Source organism: Protomyctophum bolini (assembly GCF_963924005.1).
Source record: "Protomyctophum bolini genome assembly, chromosome: 22".
NCBI lineage: Eukaryota > Metazoa > Chordata > Actinopteri > Myctophiformes > Myctophidae > Protomyctophum > Protomyctophum bolini.
In genome coordinates this window covers 7,668,998-7,676,497 of record NC_137883.1, presented here as the reverse complement: position 1 = coordinate 7,676,497, position 7,500 = coordinate 7,668,998, and the positions used below count along the sequence as shown (strand labels likewise).

The window sequence follows — 7,500 nt, the reverse complement described above, 5'->3', positions numbered from 1 at the left end:
GTAGCATATTGCATCCAGTGTATTGCGTATTACAGTTTGTATTATGCGAGAGTGCTTCTTGTGAAATATCCCCTGGAAGGTTCTTTGTTGCTTATCAGACAATGGTTTACATGGCTGTTGCATCATATAACCATTTCATTCATGCACATATAAATACACATGCATATACATACAAGAAACCACATACATGCAGGCAGGCAGGCAGGCAGGCAGGCAGGCAGGCAGGCAGGCAGGCAGGCAGGCAGGCAGGCAGGCAGGCAGGCAGGCAGGCAGGCAGGCAGGCAGGCAGACAGACAGACAGACAGACAGACAGACAGACAGACAGACAGACAGACAGACAGACAGACAGACAGACAGACAGACAGACAGACAGACAGACAGACAGACAGACAGACAGACAGACAGACAGACAGACAGACAGACGGGGGGGCATAACGAGGACATGGCAGGGACAGCCTGTTCTGTCGCTGTCAGCAGGACTAAAGGCATCTCCGTATTGACCATCGGCATCGGCGCTGCAGTCGAAAGGGCTTTTGCTGCTGCCATGCTGGTGATTGCATAACTGCTGCTACACTGGCAGCCGCCCCTCCCACATGCCAAGCAGCCATATAGCCACACCATAACCTCCTGTACTCCATCCCACACACACACACACACACACACACACACACACACACACACACACACACACACACACACACACACACACACACACAGACAACAACCATCCATCCATCCATTCATCCATCCATTCATCAAACCCCAAAATATCTACCCATCTCTTCTCTCATCTCTATCCTAGTGCTGCATGAGACATTCATTCATCCACAGACAGCATGCATGTGTGTGTGTGTGTGTGTGTGTGTGTGTGTGTGTGTGTGTGTGTGTGTGTGTGTGTGTGTGTGTGTATACCCTTGTCCCACTACCACTGTGTGCATCAGCTATACAAGCCTGATATATATATATGCTTTGTCTTACAAGGCGTCGCTTGCCACAAAGAGCTGATGTACTAGAATGCGTTACGATGCGTTGTGAGCTTGTACATCGGCTATTTTAAGCCCATGACCCTCCCCCCTCCCTTAATAAAAACACTGTTATTATTGACACTGTGCTCAATGCTTTCCTCCATACATGTCCTGTGTCAGGACTCAAGAGAGGCGCATGTGTACGTGTGTGTGTGTGTGTGTGTGTGTGTGTGTGTGTGTGTGTGTGTGTGTGTGTGTGTGTGTGTGTGTGTGTGTGTCTGTGTGTCTGTGTGTGTGTGTGTGTGTGTGTGTGTGTGTGTGTGTGTGTGTGTGTGTGTGTGTGTGTGTGTGTGTGTGTGTGTGTGTCTGTCTGTCTTTGTAACCGTGAGAGCCAGAGAGGCGAGAACAAAAGGGCACTTGTTAATGAGTATAGCAGGGCAAAATGGCCGATGTTTTGAATGACAACAGGCTGACAGAGTTATTAATAAAAACAACTCCCACTTCATCACATGGCCTACTGTCACATAAGCACATTCTGCTGTGCTCCTCACCCCAAAAAGCTTCATTTGTAGATTCATGGCATGTAGTTGCATGGGGATCGAGCAGTGTTGATTTCGTCGACTAAAACTAAGACTATACCTTTTTTGTGGACAAGAGGTCCGTTATAAGTCATTTTACACTTGGTTTCATGCTGAAAGCAGATCTACGATCAGATCTACAAGCTCACAACGTGTCAATCAACTGTAGATCTAGTCGACTAAAACCTTATGATATTTAGTCGACTAAAACTAGACACTATAACATTCCAGGTGACTAAAATGTGACTGGAACTAAATGAAAACTATTGAAGAGACTATATGACTAAAACTATAATCAAAATGTGATGCCAAAAACAACACTGATGGGGAGAGGAGGGAGGAGGGGGGGGGGGGGGGGGTTAAATGGTAGCCTATATGGCAAAACAAAAAGAACAAAACAAAAGAGAACACTGCACTGCAAATACTTCAACACATGTATACAATAATCAGAACAATAATATAGCTGATATAGCTGAAGACTAAATCCATCCGAGTTTATATTACTATTTCCACGGTGTGAAATGCGATGGGGATTAATGTTAGCATGCAATGTGTAAACCTGCCATATGTGGCTTCTATACATAACCAGATAACCGGAATAATATTCAACATTGTGACTTAATGTCAGCATGCAACATGTAAACCTACAGTAGCCTTGCATACATAACCAGATAAATACTATTGGATACTGTGATATATATATAAAGCATTGCTCAATCACCAGCAGGCAGTCGATTTGTATACAGTAAATCTGGGGATTTGTCCCTAGCAGGGTCACACGTCAGTTTATGTAATCACAACACATCATAGCCCTCAACAAATAGAGACACACTGTTATGCCCTCATACGTGTGTTGATTTCGTCTAAAACTAAATAAAAACTAAGCTATGATGACTAAAACTATGACTAAATACACTGACAATTTCGTCAACAAATAAAAACTAGACTAAAATGTTAGCGAGGGACTAGTGGAGAAGAGATCCAGTAGAACTAAATGTTAGTGAGGGACTAGTGGAGAAGAAATCCAGTAGAACTAAATGTTTGCGAGGGACTAGTGGAGAAGAAATCCAGTAGAACTAAATGTTAGCGAGGGACTAGTGGAGAAGAGATCCAGTAGAACTAAATGTTAGCGAGGGACTAGTGGAGAAGAGATCCAGTAGAACTAAATGTTAGTGAGGGACTAGTGGAGAAGAGATCCAGTAGAACTAAATGTTAGCGAGGGACTAGTGGAGAAGAGATCCAGTAGAACTAAATGTTAGTGAGGGACTAGTGGAGAAGAGATCCAGTAGAACTAAATGTTAGTGAGGGACTAGTGGAGAAGAGATCCAATAGAACTAAATGTTAGTGAGGGACTAGTGGAGAAGAAATCCAGTAGAACTAAATGTTAGTGAGGGACTAGTGGAGAAGAGATCCAGTAGAACTAAATGTTAGTGAGGGACTAGTGGAGAAGAAATCCAGTAGAACTAAATGTTAGTGAGGGACTAGTGGAGAAGAGATCCAGTAGAACTAAATGTTAGCGAGGGACTAGTGGAGAAGAGATCCTGTAGAACTAAATGTCAGGGAGGGACTAGTGGAGAAGAAATCCAGTAGAACTAAATGTTAGCGAGGGACTAGTGGAGAAGAGATCCAGTAGAACTAAATGTTAGTGAGGGACTAGTGGAGAAGAAATCCAGTAGAACTAAATGTTAGTGAGGGACTAGTGGAGAATAACTAAATGTGACAAGATTTGACTGAGAGCCTGCCATCGGGCAACCTCCAGCTTTTCACCAGAGGAGAAAAACTTTTATCCAAAATGAGTTAATAGCACAGGCAGACTCTTCACATACTAGAGCATGTCTGAAATAAGTGCCAGAGCTGAAATCGACATGTAAATATGAAATAAATGCTTAAACATGTAGCTAGGTGTAATGTTAGCGTCCACAGAAGTGAACCATGCAAGCCTGTTTTCTCAACTCGCTGTTTCTCTGCAAGACATATCTCTAAAACTGGTGGGTCAAAAATGTGAAGCTATATGATTCCCTGCTTTCATATGACATGAAAAAACCCAAACGGCAGCCCCTCAGTCAAATTTGGCCACAAATATTAGCGAGGGACTATAGTGGAGAAGAGATCCAGTAGAACTAAAGACAAGTAATGTCTATGTTTGGTTGCGCTTGGGTGTTGCACTCTGAAAATAGCCGATCTGCAAGCTCACAGCAGGTCACGTGTTGTGAGCTTGGGTACGCGGGTGAAAGTGAAATCACCCCTCAACATCTCTGACATACTAGGGGTATGTCAGTATGTCAGTCACTTTGAGTGGCACCGCACAAAGCCACGGGTGAACATGTACTGTATGTCGGACATTACTATTACTAACCCTAACCTAACCATAACCGCAAGTTTGCCCTGGACACAAAAATGATATGAGCAAGATTCAAACACACTCAACCCAGGAGGTATGGATTGAAAGTCCATTGTCTAACGAGGCCTGCTACAAGCCGGCTGCTGTTCCCTCCCCCGATCCCCTCCCATTATTTCTCTGAGATATAGCTGAGGGTTGATTTCACCCAACACCGCCATGCATCAAGGCCCATACCAAAATATACTAAAATCGACTAAATCAACTGTGGATTTAGTCAACTGAAACTAGACTAAAAGTAAAACATTTTAGAATTTGTTTTACAGAATTGTATTTAAAAGACCACGACTAAAAGTAAACAACACTTCGAATCAACTAATTCTAACACCATAAAACTTAAAATTGAACACACTGCTTACATTTATCCATTTGCAACCAAGGGTGTACAAATGTAAGGTCATTTTGTAACTGCGATGACCTCTAACTCTAACTCTGAGCGAGTGTATGCAGCCAGCAACACTCTCAAGAGGTGAATGAACCCTGACGATTGACATAGTGTATGTTAGCATAACCTGCATATTTGGCATGTGGTATTATGGGTATAGCAGACTAGTGGCACCGCACAACATTCTGCCCTTTCCAGTTCTCTGAGCAAATCATCTTCTCTCAACATCAGGACATGATGGAGAGCGACGTGAAAGGAACAATGGAGGACGGACAGACAGACAGTCAGGGAGGCGGATAGACATATAGACATTAGACAGACAGACAGCGTGCAGACAGACAGACAGACAGACAGACAGACAGACAGACAGACAGACAGACAGACTTTTAGCACAAAGACTATAACTGATGGCCTCTGAATCATTCAGAATGCTGTGCACTCCCGCTCTCTCTGCTCTGCACAGGTGGAATGCATCCGGGATGGATGGTGTGTGCGTGTGTGTTGGTCTTAAGAAAGAGAGATAGAGAGAGAGAAGATACAGCATGCAGGACAAGATAGATGGGGAAAGAGGGAGGGAGGGAGAGAGAGAGAGAGAGAAAGCGTGGGAGGGAGGGAGGGAGAAAGTGAAGGAATGTTTGAGGTGTTTTTGGGTCATGTTCTGCTGTGTATATTCTTATTCCATTCATTATGAATGTACCTGCAGGCTCAGAGAGCATACAGTACACAGGAGTGACTTGAACAAGTGAAGATTTGAGGAATTGCAAGGCAGAACATATTCAACTATTTTATTGTGTGTGTGAGTGTGTGTGTGTGTGTGTGTGTGTGTGTGTGTGTGTGTGTGTGTGTGTGTGTGTGTGTGTGTGTGTGTGTGTGTGTGTGTGTGTGTGTGTGTGTGTGTGTGTGTGTGCGCACGCGCGTGTGTGTGTGTGTGTGTGTGTGTGTGTGTGTGTGTGTGTGTGTGTGAGCGCACTCACTGGAATGTCATGGAAGGTGCTGTGCATGTGATGGGGAGAGTGATTGGGCTAGAGTTGATGTTAGGTGCGTGTGTGCGTGCGTGCGTGCGTGCGTGCGTGCATGCGTGCGTGCGTGCGCGTGCGTGTGTGCGTGCGCTTGAGAGAGACACACAGTCATACAGGAATGTGTGTTTGTGAATGTTGTTGAGAGGTGGAATGTATAAATTCTCAGTGTTCATTTATCCATTTGTCATTATTGTGACTGTCTGAGAGGATGTACACACATCTAACACATCTAACACATACACACATCTAACACATCTAACACTATACACACATAGACACATACACACACCTAACACATACACATCTAACACATACACACATCTAACCAAATGGTCCAATTGGTTTACATGTGAGTTAAATTAACACTAGGGTTGTACAGTGTACCCAATTTGGACAGGATGATGTTCCATGCCTACACAGATGATTCCATTAGTACACACACACACACACGCGCACGCACACGCACACGCACATGCACACGCACACGCACACACACACACACACACCAAAAGGCACCCAAAAACACACGTGCACGGAGCCCCAGCATGGCAGGGATATGCAGGATTGCGGCTGCAGTTTTCGCTGCGTTAATACGTTGGCGAGGACGCTAGGTCAAACATGAGCCTCTTACATAACGGGAGACGCACCACGGCGGATCATGCAGTCACAGCCATTCATTTATCTCTGAGAGAGCCATGCAAATGTAACCAAACGGACCCTGAAGAGTTTGCAAATGCAAATGACAAAGCAACGCATTCACACTTTGATTGATTGATTGATTGACTGATTGAATAGTTTATTGAAATTATTATTATTTATTTTGCTTTTCTGCCTTCATTGATATAGTAGCAAGTGAAGACTGACAGGAAAGAGGGAGAGAGAGAAGGGGAGAGACACACGCAGCAAAGGTCGTCATGAACGGGACTCGAACACGCTGCACGCCGTGTACACGTCAGGCCAAAGCCTATATGTGTGCGTACGCCTGGACCGCTAGGTCAGCGGGCACCTCAGTCCTTGCGGTCTTGTTTCCATTTTAGGCCCTAGTTAGTCTATGCAATCCATTCATAGACATGCCGCCATGAAGAATAACAACACAATTCAATATCAACAATAACAACAAGAAAATCATCTCAGGGAAACATTAACAACTGTATGTGTAGACTAGAGTGGGGGGAAAAGGAAGGGGGGTGGGGGGTGATCCCTGTCCATTCTGGACGGGAACCCCTGTTGGTGTTTTAAGCATTATTCTACAATACAAATAGCCGAGTGCCACGCTATGAGCTTGTACGAGCTTGTAAATCTTGAAAATGTGGCGCAGATGGGGGTCGGCAGCCATGTTGTTGGGGGTCCTTGACATGAAAATGTTTGAGAACCGCTGACATAGAAACATGGGTTTTTCAGAAAACTGTCAGGATTTAGAAGGCATTTGTAGAATCGTCCTCAGGTCGAAATGGGGAAGGATAATTTCCTCTCCTGCACTGAAGATGTTACTGTGGCAGGCGGGCAGGCAGACAGCAACCACCACCACCATCATCATCATCATCATCATCAGCCCCTTATGTGACGCTGTCACCAATTAATTGGTCATTTTTAGATTTGTTAATTTCCCCCAGGCTTAGATGCTCCTTGGGTAGTCATTGTCAGCCATGCAAGTCCAACGACAGGGTTTCTTTCATATTGTACCATCCATACCTTACTTACTTATACTTACTTACTTACTTACTTATGCTCTTCGCCCCCAGTGGGGCATAAGGCATCGATGATGTTCCTCCACCCATCACGGTCTTTGGCAGCCATACTGTATGTTGTGCCGTGCCCCATAGAGAGACCCATCTCCAGCAGCTCAGCCTCTACCGTTCTGCGCCAGGTGATCTTATAGGTCGGCCCTTGTTTCCTTTCCTTTTCCCTGGGGGTGTCCATCCATCCGAGGGACACTTTGGGGATCCGCTCTCATGGGGGGCATTCGGGGTACGTGTCCAAGACATTTTAGACGACGGTGCTTAACTTCTGTGGTCACCTCTCGGCATGCAGCCAGTCTTTGTGTATAGAGATCTTTGTTGGGCCCGAATTTACGGCAGAACTTCCTCAGGCAGCCATTGTGGAAGGAGCTGACCTCGCTCATGTCGCACTTGGTTACGCGCCAGCACTCAGACCC

At 45.1% G+C, this 7,500-nt stretch overlaps 1 protein-coding gene across 1 annotated transcript in view; it reads left to right on the top strand.

Annotated features, from left to right (window-relative positions):
• The window catches only part of rnf208 (ring finger protein 208), a 15,479-nt gene that overhangs the window by 1,089 nt on the left and 6,890 nt on the right, over window positions 1-7,500 (top strand). The window lies entirely within an intron of this gene.